Below are 16,483 nucleotides of genomic sequence, written 5' to 3'. Positions count from 1 at the left end.
GTGGAGATGGCTGGAGACAAAATGGAACCTACAGGGAAGCCAAATCCTGCATCCCAGAGCAAGGCTGGACCCGGACCAGCCCCGTTAGGGGATTTGGTCTCAGCGAAGAGGATGAGGGAGTGTGGAGGAGGATTGCATTTGCATAAAATTATACATATACAAGGGGATGTCACTCTGAGGCCATTCCTGGGGAGGGCCAGAAGGGTTTGATCAGGGCAGCACAAGCAAGGAGGGAAGAGCTGGGTAATCTGTGCGGGATGGGGGCACCGGGCGCTGCTGGGGGCCCCTCTCCCAGGGGAGAGGCTTTTCCCTGCCTGCCAGCCTCGGGAGATCTCCTGAGCTCACCAAGCCGGGATGAAAGATTTCCATAAGCTGCATCACTCGCTAATATTTCTGTCCCCTGATGTGACCAGGACAGTGATTCCTGACTGCGTGACGGTGATAAACTCCCAGCCTATCCCGGTGGGAGAGTCCAGAGTCATTCCCTGTGACCCAAGAGGCGAGCTCTGCTCCGAAGCACCTTTTCTGAAGGCACCAGAGATGCCAAGCAGGTGGCAGAGGGACACACGTGCCCCTGGGAAGCAGTAAAAGAAGAAAACCTTGGGATGCTGGTCCAAGGAGCTGTGCAGCAGAGGGATGCTGAGGGCTCTCCTGCCCCTCAGCCAGGAGCTCCACCGCCCGTCCCGCACCTTGTCTGCAAGCGCTGGGGCTGCCGAGCGAAGTTTCAGCTCCTCCGGACCAACGAAACGGCTCTGACCTCGCCTCTCCTCCCCGCCGGACCGGGAATCACCGGGCCGGGCCCTGCGAGGCGGCGGGAAGAGGCAGCCCACGAGGTGGCACCAGAGCCCCGCCGCAGCCCGGGCACCGGGCACCCTCCGGCATCCCGGTACTGCCCGGGCATCCCTGGCACCCTTTGAGCATCTCGGTACTGCCCGGGCATCCCTGGCACCCTTTGAGCATCCCGGTACTGTCCGGGCATTCCTGGCGCCCTCCGGGCATCCCAGCACCCTCCAGACATTCCCGGCACCGTCTGGGCGTTCCTGGCATCCTGTGAGCATCCCGGTACTGTCCAGGCATCCCTGGCGCCCTCCGGGCATCCCGGCACCCTCCGGGCATTCCTGGCACCCTCTGAGCATCCTGGTGCTGTCCGGGCATCCCTGGCACCCTCTGGGCATCCCGGCACCCTTTGAGCACCCTGGTACTCTCTGGGCATCCCTGGCATCCTGCAGGCATCCCTGGCACCCTCCGGGCATCCCAGCACCCTCCAGACACTCCCGGCACTATCTGGGCATTCCTGGCACCCTTTGAGCATCCCGGTACTGTCTGGGAATCCCTGGCACCATCCAGGCATCCCCAGCACCCTCCGAGCATCCTGGCACTCTCCAGACACTCCCAGCACCTTCTGGGCATTCCTGGCACCTTTTGAGCATCTCGGTACTGTCCGAGCATCCCTGGCACCCTCCGGGCATCCTGGCACCTTCCAGATATTCCCGGCACCCTGTGAGCATACCCGGCACCCTCTGGAGATTGAAGGACCCTCTGGGCACTCCCAGCACCCTCTGGGCATCCCCAGTACCTTCTGGGCATCCCCAGTACTCTCTGATTACCCAGCAACCTGTGAGCATCCCTGGCATCCTGTGGATATCCTGGAAGTACTCTCCAGGCACTCAGCACCATGTGGGCATCCTGGCACCCTCCAAACATTCCTGGTACTCTGCTGGCATCCCCAGCACCCTCTGGGTACCCAGCACCTTGCGGGCATGCCGGCACCCTGCACAAAATCCCAGCACCCTGTGAGCATCCCTGGTCTCCTGTGGATATCCAGGCACCCTCCAGGCATCACCAACACCCCCTGGGCACCCTGCAGACATCCCCAGTGGGCATCCCAGCACTTGACAGTCATTCCAGTATGCCCTGTGGCACCCCAGCTCCCAGCAGACATCCCCAACACCCTGAAAGCATCCCCAGTACCTGGCAAGCACCTTGGCACTCTGTGGGCATCCAGGAACCCTGCAGGCACCTTGGCACCCCGGTTGGCACCCCAGCAGCTGCCCCTTAACCCCTGCAAGGCCTGTGCAAAGATGCCCCCTGAGAGGTGCCCCCAGGTCCCAAGGAGGACTGCTTTTCACCAGTGTCTCCACAGGGAGATACTGGTGATCAAACTGCCGTAATGGGGAGGCTTGAGGTGTGTCACTTTGCAGAAGTCCTGGCTCTTCAGAGCTCCTGCTGAATCATAGAATCATAGAATGGTCTAGGTTGGAAGAGACCCTTGGGATCACTGAGTCCAACCATCTCCCCTACTCTACAAAGTCCTCCCCTACACCATGTCCCTTAGCACTGCATCTAAACGGCCCTTAAACACAGCCAGGGATGGTGACTCCCCCCCCTCCCTGGGCAGCCTGTTCCAATGCCCTATCACTCTTTCGGTGAAAAATTCTTTCCTAATGTTCAATCTAAACCTACCCTGTTGGAGCTTGAAGCCGTTCCCTCTCGTTCTGTCCCTAATTACCTGTGAGAAGAGACCAGCACCAACCTCTCTACAGTGTCCTTTCAAGTAGTTGTAGAGAGTGATGAGGTCTCCCCTCAGCCTCCTCTTCCTCATACTAAACAGTCCCAACTCCCTCAGCCGCTCCTCATACGATTTGTTTTCCAGCCCCCTCACCAGCTCCGTTGCCCTCCTCTGCACTCGCTCCAGCACCTCCAGATCTCTCTTGGATTGAGGTGCCCAAAACTGGACACAATACTCGAGGTGTGGCCTCCCCAGTGCTGAGTACAGGGGCATGATCACCTCCCTACTTCTGCTGGTCACACTATTTTTGATACAAGCCAGGATGCCATTGGCTTTCTTGGCCACCTGGGCACAGGCCGGCTCATATTCAGCCCTTTGTCAACTAGAACCCCCAGTCAATCTCATTCACCAAAATAATTAAAAATAATTCACGCTTGCAAAATGCTTCTTGGTTTTTGCCTTAGTATTTCGCAGGGTGGTCTGACTTGCTGAGGTCCCTCCGTGGAGATGTGAACAGCCTGGGGTGACGGGAGATGCTCTTTTCAACACCCAGGGACTGTAACGTGCCCAAAGCACGTCGGGTGGTGTGACTGTCCAGGCCCCAGGGCTGTTGTGCCCTGAGAAAGCGATGAGTTCTCCTTCAGTGCCACCACGGAAGCACGTCAGAGCCCCAGCTGGGATCACAGCACAAAGCTCAACTCCCGCTAACGAGCAAACAGCCCTGACTCGTCCCCATTAAAATCCCCCCGCCGTGAGCCCGCCGGTTGGATAATGGGATTGTTTGCGTGGCTGTTTGTGGCTACCTGAAACCCCACCGCCGCTCTTCAGCGTGTAATTGCTCTGAAGAGGGACAGTTTCCACCTACACACACGCTTTTGCCCATTACCCGTATCTATATTTTATTAGCAGCTGTTATGATGTACATTAAGGAGATAATGAGAACCACCACCGTGCGGGATAAAGCCGTGCTTGGAAACCTTGAGAAGAACATGCCACCAGTTCCAACGGAGCCAGAGGGCACCCTCTCCCCATCCCAAAGGTCTGATTCTGCTCCCACAAAGGCCCAGTTCTCCCCAGCTTCAGCTGGAGGGAGGGAAGCCAGCATCTTGCCCTCAGTTCCAGGTGGGCTGGGGAGACGTGGTGCCCTCCCTGCCCCAGCACAGCAATGGTCGGAGGTTGAAGTCCTCATGCTGGTGGCATTCATGTGCTGGTGGCATTCACATGCTGCTTTTCCAGTCCCCCCACCTCCTCCACTTTCTGGAGCTCGTGGCCCACAGACTGCAGGTCTGTATTCCCAGAAGCACATCCCTGTAAAGAGCTGTACAACCACGTGGCACTCAATGGGTATCTAAACTGTCTTTCCCCAAGGGTATGGCTACTCTTTTCCCACCCAATGGTCCCTTTAAGCTCTATTCTGTTCCTTATCCCTGGGGCTGATGCCGAGAAATGCTCCAGGAGGGAAGCACATCAACACTGCCCCTCTGATTACAGTGATGCTGTAGCGAGTGATTAAATGCTGGCACGGAGGCCGGGCTGGCCCGGGGGAAGGCAGGAGCTGGGAGTGCTTCACCACCTGATTTGGAGGCAGGAAGGGAATAATTCATACTTCCCCATCACTTAGAGCATCCAGCTGCCCTCCTGCCCACACCTCCGGACAGCCAAGGATCCGGACAGAGCCGAAATTCCATCCAGCTCCCAGCACATCCCTCACCCACGCACCACCCCTCCACCCCAGCCCCTTCCCAGCCCCTTCCCAGGGATTTCGGGTCATTTGCAAGGTTGGAAAATCCCAGCAGACCTGAGGTGAGCATCCCCGCTCCCTTGAGGGGCAGGGAATTTTGGAGGTGAGCACAGGCAGCCCCGTATCCTGCTTGATTTTCCTAAAAGGAGAAACCTTGGAACGAGCAATGACAGCCAGGTGGATGATGCAACCCGGGCAGAGCAGCCCCACATTTTTGGGAGGGAGAGGGCAGGAGGGAAAAAACTGTTCTGCCTCTCCTGGGGTGTTATCCACACTAAAAGAAGGCAGGCTGAGGATTTGGGGCATTTTCCTGATATTCCAGCCAGCGCTGCACGGGTAGGGAGGTCTATGGAGCGAAGAGACAGGATGACTTTGGGTAAAGGACAGGCAGGAAAAGCTGGTTTGGATTCTTTTAGCCCTTCTTCTGCCAGAGCAGGGGGACCTGCTCAAGAAACCAATTTACTTCCAAAATCCCTGCAGATGGAGGGGAAAAAGCTGCAACATTAGAGTCACCGAAGCCAAAGCTTTGGCTCATTTACCAAATGAGGGCTTCTACCAGCCATAAAATCAAGGTCTGGCTTTGCTGGGGGCTGGAGGGCAACTCCCAGCACAGGGCAGTGCCCAGGGCCAGGGTGGCCATCTGGGCAGGGCTGGGGGGGGCAGGTGGTCCCCCCCCCCCCCCATGCACATACCCACATCTGGGTTGCAGCGTCGAGGCTTTTTTATAGCAGAAGCACACACACTTCTGGGTGAGACCCATCGGCCGCTCCAGCTGGGGGACAACTCTGCCCCCCCATGACTGGGGGGACCTGGGGGTGATGCAGCGCAGCCCCCCACGGCCAGGGATTCGGGGATGATGCAGTAAAGCCCCCCCGTTACAGAGGACACTGGGGATGATGCAACACAGCCCCCCATGACCAGGGATCCAAGGGCAACGCAGTAAAGCCCCCCCGTTACAGAGGACACTGGGGATGATGCAGCGCAGCCCCCATGTCCGGGGACCCAGGGACAATGCAGTGAAGCCCCCCCCATGACTGGGGTCCTTGGGGACAATGCAGCACAGCCCCCCCATGACCAGTGATAATGCAGCTTAGGGGATGATGCAGCGCAGCCCTCCATGACAAGGGACTCGGGGATGATGCAGTGCAGCCCCCCATTACTGGGGGACACTGGGGATGACACAGTGCAGCCCTCCATGACCAGGGGCCCAAGGATGATGCAGTAAAGCCCCCCATATCTGGTGTCCCTGGGGATGATGTGGCTCAGCCCCCCATTACTGGGGACACCATGGATGACACAGCACAGCCCTCCATGACTGGGGACCCAGGGACGATGCAGTAAAGAACCCCCCATGACTGAGGACACTGGAGATGATACAACACAGCACAGCCCTCCATGACTGGGGACCCAGGGACGATGCAGTAAAGAACCCCCCATGACTGGGGACACTGGAAATGATACAATGCAGCCCCGCACAACTGGGGACAGCGGGGATGGCGTGGCGCAGCCCCCCATGACCAGGGACCCAGGGATGGTGCAGCTCATCCCCCCATAACTGGGGTCCCCGGGGACGATGCAGCGCAGCCCCCCATGACTGGGGACACCAGGGATGATACAAGGCAGCCCCCCATGACCGGCGACCCGGGGATGGTGCAGCTCAGCCCCCCATATCTGGGGTCCCCGGGGACGATGCAGTGAAGCCACCCCATAACTGGGTCCCTGCGGACGATGCAGTGAAGCCCCCCCCCATATCTGGGGTCCCCGGGGATGACGTGGAACAGCCCCCCATGACCAGGGACCCGGGGCTGACACAGCTCATCCCCCCAATAACTGGGGTCCCCGGGGACGATGCAGTGAAGCCCCCCCATATCTAGAGTCCCCAGGGACGGTGCAGCGCAGCCCCCCATGACTGGGGTCCCTGCGGATGATGCAGTGAAGCCCCCCCCCCATATCTGGGGTCCCCGGGGGCGACGCGGTGCAGCCCCCCATGACCAGGGATCTGGGGATGACACAGCTCATCCCCCCATATCTAGGGTCCCCGGGGACGACGCGGAGCAGCCCCCCATGACCGGGGACGTGTCGGGTCGCTACCGGGGCTCGGTGCGCTTCGGCCTGGTGCGCCTCATCCACGGCGAGGACTCGGACTCGGACTCGGAGGAGGGCGGCGGCGGCGGCGGACGCGGGACCGGCGGTGGTGGAGGTGGTGGTGGCGGTGGCGGCGGTGCCGTCAGCTCGGGAGGCTCGGAGTCGGGAGGCCCCGGGGCCGGCGGGGCGGAGGAGGGCCGCGCCAGCCCGCTGCGGCGGGGCTACGTGCGGGTGCAGTGGTACCCGGAGGGCATCAAGCAGCACGTCAAGGAGACCAAGGTAACCGGGGCGGCCCCGGCCTCCGACGCTTCCCTCGGGGCCTGGCTCGACCTCTTCGTCCCTCTCTCTCTCTGTGTGTCCCCCCCGCCCCGGGGTGGGGGGTCTGGCTCTGGATTCAAGGCCTTGGAGGCCTCCCGGGGCAGGGGCCTGCGCGGCCCCGCTGGCTCCCTCCCCTGCGGGCCGTGGTGTTTGCCTGCTCCACCCAAAAAAGAGGGGGTTTTGCCCCTTTTTCCCCTGTCACCCCCACCCCGTCCTTGCCCTGTGCAGCAGCCTGAGCGTGGGGAAGGCGGAGGGTGTCCTCCAGGGATTGAAATCCCGTTCTCTCCCTCCCTCCCGCTCCTTCTGGATGCTGCTGGTGGCAGAGATGGCTGTTTCTCTGGGATTTAATGGCCCAAGGCGAGGCCTTGCCTGGGAAGGTGATCTAAGCCAGCTTCCCGACCCCTCTCCCGTGCTGGGGATGTGGGCCAGCATCTCTGCCTGTAGTGGATGGTGTCGTCATCGCCTGTTTTAGGGGAGTCAGCAGCCCAGCAGGGAAACCTTGACTCGATTTCAGGAGGCGTGTAACCGTGGTTTGGATCTGCCCTCGTTCACCCGAGCGTTCAGCCCCGCCGCTGACGAGGCATACGTAAAACCTGTCACCTCTTCATTATAGCCCAAGAGCCACAGGGCGCAGGTCTTGGGTGAGGAGGATGTTCCCACTTCCCGAAGTTCGGCTGGCCGTGGGGGTTTGGCGGGGACGGAGTGACAGTAGGGAGACAAAAGCGAGCGAGGGGGCACTGTAATATAGCACAAAGGGGCCTGCGAGGGAGGAATGGGCGTTGCACCGAACAAAACAGGCAGCTTGTGCTGTCCTTGCAGGTCCTGGGGCTCTGCTGGGGTGGCAGGAGAAAGCAGGGGGGCTTCTGGTACAGCACCTGCTTTGCCCTTTCAGAAACAGCCCCCGACCACCCGAGGGGAGATGGAGAGGAAGGAAGGTGTGTTGCAGTCCTGCAGGCATCGGGAGGATGGCAAGTGCTAACAGAATGAGCTAAATTTAGGTGGTAGTGTCATTTGCCACGTGACTGCTTGGAGATAAGGAAAATGAAAACAGGTATTCAGAAAAGATGCTGCTGCATGATGTGTTTCTACCTTAAAGGAAAAAAAAAGGCCTTCTTTCTCTAAAGAACCACAATTCAATCACTGCAGCCTGCCAACAAAATCTTAGTGTGGTGTTGCAGCAAGAATTTGTCCCAGGTTCAGTGTGGCTTTCAGCATCTAAACAAAGCCGCCTCGATTTGGGTGAGTAAACACAGATTTAGGAGTTGTTATTGGGGTTCCCAAATCCAGAGGTGTTAGCTCTGATTTTAGTCGCTTGGTAACTGTACCCTTTGCAGTGTTAGAAAAAGCTAGACTGGGGAGGACCAGAAATCAAAGACAGTTATGTAAATAAACGCTCTGTCTGTCTTTCCTTTCTGTTGTCCTTCTTCTCTGATGTAGGCGGCTTTACCACTCGGGTGGTAATAGACCCTGGGGAGAAGTTTCCTAAGTGCTTGAGGAATTTAGGTGTACTTATCATATTGATTTTTCCATTTGAAAAGCTGCCCGCTAACAAAATTGAGAGGCGTTGTGTACGGTCTGCGCTGCAGCTCAGGGTTGCTAAAAACAAATCTGACGCCACTGGAAGCATATTGTGGGACTTACCATTTTGGAGTTATAATCAGGTTTGGGGTTTTGGTTTTTTTTTTGCTGTCTGCTGACCCAGCCCTTTTTGGGTTACACCAATGTGTGAGAACCAGCCAGGTGAGCCTGACCTGCTTGTCATTGTCCACGCTGGGAGGGGTACAAACCACCAGAACTATGGGGTTGTCCTGGGCCTGAAGTTTGTTGGGTTTTGGGTGCTTGTTGCCTGCTGTTATCTGCAGATAACATCTTTTGGCGGTGACTCTGACTCTCCAGCATCTTTGGCTGTGAGATTCTTGTTTGATGTCCTTAAAAATGTTAACCTGTTCTGGTCGCAGCCAAACCATGGATTGAAGAGGGTGCTTGTTGCACCCTTTTATTACTTTTTATTTCCCTGAGCTCTTAATTTTGCAATGGGCAGAGGGTAAAGGTGCTCCTGGAGCCAGACCTTTCACCAGCCCCATCTTTGCCTGTTCTGTAGGTTCAATCCTATTTCTGTGTAGAAGGCTGGGTGCCTGTCTGTCCCCTGTTTGTCACGCACTTTAAGATCTGTAAACACTGCTGCATATATTGCATAAAGTGAGCGTTCTAACCAGGGAAGGGGAGAAATAAAGTTATTGCAAATTTTGAGGATAGTGAAACATCACCTTTGGCTCCTGGTGCAAAGGTCAAAATCAGTTTTCTGCACCCAATCATAATCCTAGAGCTTTCCTGTCTTATCTTTAAACAATGAGGGGGTTAAAATATTTTTATTTTTATTTTTTTTTTCAGCTAGGGAATAGGTAGGATAATCACTTCCACTGTTGCTGCTAGAAGTTCAATGCTTGCTGTTGCTCTTTCCTGTTGGAAGTGGTAGGCAGGCTGCCACCCAAGCACACAATTACTGATGTTAATAAGTAATAGAAACTTTCTCTTGAAATAGAGCTAGCATTTGGTACAGAGCCCCACTAGCTCCTCCAACCGAATAAATGGTTTATCTGAGTGCATTCCTGCCTTTGATTCCCACCTTGATAGTCATTAGCGATATCATGGCAATGATGGAAATGAAAGAAGAGCCAGGATTTCCAACCCTCTGGCTCATTGTGCTCCTTTCTTGCCTTCCATCATCTCTGCCTGTAGTGGACGGTGTCGTCATCGCCTGTTTTAGGGGAGTCAGCAGCCCAGCAGGGAAACCTTGACTCGATTTCAGGAGGCGTGTAACCGTGGTTTGGATCTGCCCTCGTTCACCCGAGCGTTCAGCCCCGCCGCTGACGAGGCATACGTAAAACCTGTCACCTCTTCATTATAACCCGAGAGCCACAGGGCGCAGGTCTTGGGTGAGGAGGATGTTCCCACTTCCCGAAGTTCGGCTGGCCGTGGGGGTTTGGCGGGGACGGAGTGACAGTAGGGAGACAAAAGCGAGCGAGGGGGCACTGTAATATAGCACAAAGGGGCCTGCGAGGGAGGAATGGGCGTTGCACCGAACAAAACAGGCAGCTTGTGCTGTCCTTGCAGGTCCTGGGGCTCTGCTGGGGTGGCAGGAGAAAGCAGGGGGGCTTCTGGTACAGCACCTGCTTTGCCCTTTCAGAAACAGCCCCCGACCACCCGAGGGGAGATGGAGAGGAAGGAAGGTGTGTTGCAGTCCTGCAGGCATCGGGAGGATGGCAAGTGCTAACAGAATGAGCTAAATTTAGGTGGTAGTGTCATTTGCCACGTGACTGCTTGGAGATAAGGAAAATGAAAACAGGTATTCAGAAAAGATGCTGCTGCATGATGTGTTTCTACCTTAAAGGAAAAAAAAAGGCCTTCTTTCTCTAAAGAACCACAATTCAATCACTGCAGCCTGCCAACAAAATCTTAGTGTGGTGTTGCAGCAAGAATTTGTCCCAGGTTCAGTGTGGCTTTCAGCATCTAAACAAAGCCGCCTCGATTTGGGTGAGTAAACACAGATTTAGGAGTTGTTATTGGGGTTCCCAAATCCAGAGGTGTTAGCTCTGATTTTAGTCGCTTGGTAACTGTACCCTTTGCAGTGTTAGAAAAAGCTAGACTGGGGAGGACCAGAAATCAAAGACAGTTATGTAAATAAACGCTCTGTCTGTCTTTTCTTTCTGTTGTCCTTCTTCTCTGATGTAGGCGGCTTTACCACTCGGGTGGTAATAGACCCTGGGGAGAAGTTTCCTAAGTGCTTGAGGAATTTAGGTGTACTTATCATATTGATTTTTCCATTTGAAAAGCTGCCCGCTAACAAAATTGAGAGGCGTTGTGTACGGTCTGCACTGCAGCTCAGGGTTGCTAAAAACAAATCTGACGCCACTGGAAGCATATTGTGGGACTTACCATTTTGGAGTTATAATCAGGTTTGGGGTTTTGGTTTTTTTTTTGCTGTCTGCTGACCCAGCCCTTTTTGGGTTACACCAATGTGTGAGAACCAGCCAGGTGAGCCTGACCTGCTTGTCATTGTCCACGCTGGGAGGGGTACAAACCACCAGAACTATGGGGTTGTCCTGGGCCTGAAGTTTGTTGGGTTTTGGGTGCTTGTTGCCTGCTGTTATCTGCAGATAACATCTTTTGGCGGTGACTCTGACTCTCCAGCATCTTTGGCTGTGAGATTCTTGTTTGACGTCCTTAAAAATGCTAACCTGTTCTGGTCGCAGCCAAACCATGGATTGAAGAGGGTGCTTGTTGCACCCTTTTATTACTTTTTATTTCCCTGAGCTCTTCATTCTGTAATGGGCAGAGGGTAAAGGTCCTCCTGGAGCCAGACCTTTCACCAGCCCCATCTTTGCCTGTTCTGTAGGTTCAATGCCATTTCTGTGTAGAAGGCTGGGTGCCTGTCTGTCCCCTGTTTGTCAAGCACTTTAAGATCTGTAAACACTGGTGCATGTATTGGATAAAGCTAAAGTGAGCGTTCTAACCAGGGAAGGGGAGAAATAAAGTTATTGCAAATTTTGAGGATAGTGAAACATCACCTTTGGCTCCTGGTGCAAAGGTCAAAATCAGTTTTCTGCACCCAATCATAATCCTAGAGCTTTCCTGTCTTATCTTTAAACAATGAGGGGGTTAAAATATGTATATTTTTTTTTCAGCTAGGGAATAGGTAGGATAATCACTTCCACTGTTGCTGCTAGAAGTTCAATGCTTGCTGTTGCTCTTTCCTGTTGGAAGTGGTAGGCAGGCTGCCACCCAAGCACACAATTACTGATGTTAATAAGTAATAGAAACTTTCTCTTGAAATAGAGCTAGCATTTGGTACAGAGCCCCACTAGCTCCTCCAACCGAATAAATGGTTTATCTGAGTGCATTCCTGCCTTTGATTCCCACCTTGATAGTCATTAGCGATATCATGGCAATGATGGAAATGAAAGAAGAGCCAGGATTTCCAACCCTCTGGCTCATTGTGCTCCTTTCTTGCCTTCCATCACCTCTTCCCCATTCAAAACCCTGGGAAATCATTGTTGCTGAATATTGTAAAACCCAAGCAGTCCTGGAAGGAGAAAGCTTCCCTTTCTGAGTATGTTTGCCATCTGTGTCTTGCCTGACCCAGCAAACCTGAAGAGCAGTCCCTCTGACAGGCTAAAGCCATTTCTCTTGTCCTCGTGGTACCCTTTGGATGCCAGATATAATTTGCAATTCAGGTTGTGAAGGTGCTGTGAACTGGTGTGAGCACTTGATGCTTTTTCTAATAACTTAGCAGAAGTGCTTGAGACCCAGCTGAATTTGAATTTCAGGATTTCTCAGCTGCAGGTCTACAGCACGCTTGAGCTGCCTTGGGGAACTTTATAAAGATGCTTGAAGGTACTAGATATTAGTGAGGCTCGTAGGGCACCTCGAAATGCTGCTACCCTTCCTTCTGCCTTCCCTCTGAGAGCTCTCTGCCCCCTTTAATTTCCACAAAGCCCGTGCAGGGCAGATATGCCTCTTCTGCAGCTGGGGGAATGGAAAGTGCAGGTGTTGTGTTTCAGCACTTTATCTAAAGACCTTCAGCTGCCCAGCTCTGAGCTCCTGGCCTCTGAGCTGGCTGCCTCGGGGACCCAAGGCTTGTGCTGGTGTCCTGGTGTGATGCTGTGGTATGCACGTGTGGTGCTGATTGATTTACATATAGAGGACCCTATAGGGCCCCAGGATTGCCATAAGAGTCAAGGTGAATTTGTTTTTTTAAGTTTTTAGAAACCTTTTGTTAGGTGCAGAATACAGTTGGTTTGGGTGGCTCTCTTACTGTGTTCAGCTTTGCTTTGGAAACAGAATCAAATGATCAGGGCTCCTCAGACATAATCCAGTGGCTGATCAGCATGTTGGCTGGAAATGATCTGATGTTATCTCCACAAGTCTCTCTCTGAATTCAACTCTGCTTCATCCCACACAGCCCTTCTGTTCCTTCCCACCCTTCACTGCTATAATTTCTTGACCTCAGCTATCAAGTCGTGAATATAAGGTTTCAGGAGAAGCTTCTGAAGATGTTATACTCTCATCATTCCAAAGTTTTGAAGAATATTTTCTTTCTTATCTGAATTCTGCCACATAGTTACTACTGTGACCTAAACTTTTAAGTTGCAGTCTTTCTGTGCTTACGCTATGGGGGCATGAAATATTTCCTTTTACAGAAGGTCTGTGTTTTCTGTCCCTTTACAGCCACTCTCAGCCCTCACTGCTGGGATCCCAGCCCACCAGCGTATGCTCTTCAGATGTTAATCCCAGCTACTGACTCTGTGGAACCTATTTGCAGCTGAGGGATGAAAACAGAGCACCTTAAAAATCCTCCAGCTTCAAACCAGGCAAAGCGTTGCCGTTTGGGAGTGCAGGGATGCAGCGTTGGAGCGTTGCAGTGGATGGAGAGGGACAGCAGGGTCCTTTTTGGGAGCTGCCAGGAAATGCTGGTCACAGTGCAGAGCTCTGGTTTTGTTGCAGCACATAAATTCAGTGCCCATAAACTATTAATACCGGGTTTTATTGCGTGAGGAAGCTGTATCTAACCCTCTTTTCGCAGCTGACATTTCAGTTAGTCTCCCTGGGGGGTTCTTTGAAACCACCTGATGTTTCTAGCTGGTAGAGACAGGAGAAGAGAAAAGGCTTACTGGAATTTCTGCAGTTCTGTGTAAAATAGATCCATTTTAATGGGTGACCTTTCCATCCTGTGAGCATCCATTGCAAGGTTACGTACCATTGAGTCTATTCCCTGTTTTCCTTTGATTTCTTTGGCTCTCGCAGTGTAGACTTGGGATTCATCATTAATATTTTACTGGAGAAGTGGAATCCAGCACAACTGGCTGTATGGAAATCTCAGGAGTACTAAATAGTCTACGCTATTACTGTATGGAGAATTGCTTTGTGTACAGCCTGCAGAGTGAATTGATAATTCAGGAGTTGCAAGTGGCCACCTGGGCTAAGCAATTAATTATAACTATTCCAAATCTAGACAGGAGTGTTATTTTTAAAATGGATGAAACCTCTCCCCAAGCAAGCAGTTCTTGTGACGTGCTCTCTTCCAAGGTGCACTCAATTTCAATGTGCTGGTATAGCTTAAAAAAGCCCCAAACTAAATTAGTAATGCTCTTAGGACTAGTAAACAAACTAATGTGCACTAAAAGCTTTAGAAGGAATCAATCAAAGCCCGTGACAGGCTTTGAAATACCTGGGTGAATGAGGCATTTTGCTGCAATTTTCTCATATAGGTTGTTCCTTTGCTGATGGGATGTGGCTCCAATGCAGACTTCTGCAGAGAAGCTGCTTTAAGCAATTTATGATAAAGTTGCTTTTTTTTTTTTTTCTTGGCTGAAGATTCTTCACTGAAGTTAAACTGGCAGAAGCTTTGACAGCTGATTTTTGGGGCAAGGTCTTGCTTGCTTACGGCAGCTTTCTCGGCTCCTCTCCTCTCTTTAGAGGAAAGACACTATTTTTAATGTTCAGCATCTGTGTTGGTGCTGGGAAATAATTGGCGTTCGTGAAGCTAAAAGCCTCCTCTCCTTTGACTGTTTGATTGTTTAATTACTTGGGGGATTTCAAAGGCTCAGAAGGTGATGACACCTTCCTAAATACCTCTTTGGAAAACCTGCCTCATTGTTTCCACTCTACTGTTAACCTCCCACCATGGGCTGGGGTTTTGCCCAAAAGGGTCATTGTAAGCACAGGAGGTGGTACTTTCATCTGAAACCTTTGCACTTACTTTTGAGGTTGTCAGTCCTGAGTTTCCTGGGATGGAGAGATGTGAGATGATGGCTTGGATTTTTCTTTCTTTCTTTTTATGTTGTGCTCTGGAGCACTTGACCCTGTAACTCAGTTCAGGCTCTACCATGTGGAGCTGCTGTGTCCCACTCCTGAGAGCTTTAGACCTGTGGCAAGTTAGGAGAATGCTAACTCATCTTCTGGAACAAAAAAAGCTCCATGGGGAGACTCCATGGTAATGTGTGAGCTTTTTCCCATTTACTGTTAGGCTTCTAAATAGATGTGTGCGTGTTTGTGGCTGAAACGAAAATGTTCTAACTTGAATCAGCAAAGCTACCAAGCTTCAGCAAAAGTCATTTTCTCTTAAGGACAAGGGCCTGGGACTGGGTGGGGGATTTACCTTGGACAGATATTGATAAGGGGTTTAGATTTCTGCATGTTGTGTGTTTCTGTGAAGGGAGCAGGAGACCATGTGGGGGGTAATGATTGTAAAGGGTGATTAGAGCCATCAAATACTATGCAAAACATGTGGTTTTGGCAGCAGAGGTGGTGGGGATTACTGCTAACTATAATAGCTGCAGCGCTTTCAGATGTGCCTGAGTTTCAACTTAAGGGGTGTGCTTTTAATTTTATTGCTTTTTTTGGTGTGTACAGAATGAATTGTGTGGAGAATCCTGTGCCTGCGGTGGTAAAGCCTTCGTGCAGGTACTTGTGTTGTGGGCTTGGCCGTGATTCTTGAGACAGAAAGCATCTCTTACTGTGTGTTTCAGGGTGATTCTTGCCTACCTTGTGCACTTGATTGTGCGTGCGGAGTCGTGTCTGCCCCAGGCTTTGGGGACTGCTTGGACCAGGCAATGGAAGTGGTCCAGGTGGAAACTGAATGTTTACTGGGCTGAAACCTTCAGAGCATGGTGTGGATGGAAACAAAGTTATTGATGGTGGATGTGGACTTGATAAACTGTATCTTGGGAGAGGTAAGGGGAGCTACAGCTGATGTTAGACTCGTCTTCTGCCCTTAATTGTGTAGGGTTTAAAGCAACTTAATGAAGAGATAGATCCAGTAAGCACCTGCAGCTGGAATTCCTTCCTCTTACAGAATATGACATGTAGGTTAAGGTCAAAAACATGGATTGAGAATGGTCAGATTTTAAGACTAAGAAATCTGTACCTTTCTATGCTAGACTGTGCTTTTTGGGTTGTTTTTTAAAGAACTGACATCACCTTTATGCTGTGTTCATCCTTCTCCACTGGTCAGGTGAGTGTCACACCAGAGAAGCCCTGACTACAAAGGGGGTTGCAGTGCTGTTTGGGTTGGGTTGGGCAAGACTTTGGCTAAATGGCACGGCTGCCTATACACTGTGAGCTGAGAGCATGCACGGTGTATTTACTAACCTGCTGGTCTAAACTTTAATAAATGATTTGCTGGAGATGTGGAAGTGGTGTCTAGAGCAGTATCTTGCTGATGACCTGTAGTTTTGGGTTTGGTGGTGGGTTTTTTTTGGACTTGCTTGCACCATTAGTTTCTGGCACAGGATAGAAGGTTGCTTGGGTATATAAGGAAAGCAGGTGGAAGCCAAGATACAAAATGGGTTTTGTTGCATATATGCTGAGATCTTGAAAGTAGGAGGCATCAAGCTACACCTTAAACAACTTGCCCAGTTTTTCAAGGGATGTCTCCCTGCTGCAGAGATATGTTGGATGCTCTGGGTAGGTAGTTAGGCTTCTTTGTCGTTATGAAGCTGCATTTGTTCCCTGATTTTGCCACAGTCTTTAAAATCATGACCTCTTGTTTCTTTCCTCAGCAGCTGGTGCTGTGACTCTGTGAAACGAATGGGCAGTGGGAAGGCTGTTGGTAGGAGGTGAGACCAAGGACTTGCAGGAAAGCAGGGTAGGAGGGAACAGAAGCAGTTGGTATCTTACTGTAGCCTCCAGGCCAGGAAAAAATTTTAATTTACGGGAGTAAATTTGAAACAAGAAAACCCTGCTCAGCTTGCGTTTGCAGTGGTATCACTTCACAGCCTCTGGTTACAGCCTCTTGAGTTGAAGAGAAACTGGGTAGCTGTGCCCTTGGG

At 52.2% G+C, this 16,483-nt stretch overlaps 1 protein-coding gene across 1 annotated transcript in view; it reads left to right on the top strand.

Annotated features, from left to right (window-relative positions):
• Positions 1-6,450: 6,450 nt before the first annotated feature.
• The window catches only part of UBE2O (ubiquitin conjugating enzyme E2O), a 79,687-nt gene continuing 69,654 nt past the window's right edge, over positions 6,451-16,483 (top strand). The window contains exon 1 of the mRNA XM_014952892.1: positions 6,451-6,614. The gene's annotated coding sequence lies outside the window, so the exon portion shown is untranslated. The remainder of the gene's footprint in view (positions 6,615-16,483) is intronic.

Source organism: Calidris pugnax, unplaced genomic scaffold, assembly GCF_001431845.1.
Source record: "Calidris pugnax isolate Ruff unplaced genomic scaffold, ASM143184v1 scaffold9, whole genome shotgun sequence".
Lineage (NCBI taxonomy): Eukaryota > Metazoa > Chordata > Aves > Charadriiformes > Scolopacidae > Calidris > Calidris pugnax.
Note: the sequence above shows the minus strand (reverse complement) of the source record. Positions and strands in the feature narration are given on the sequence as shown.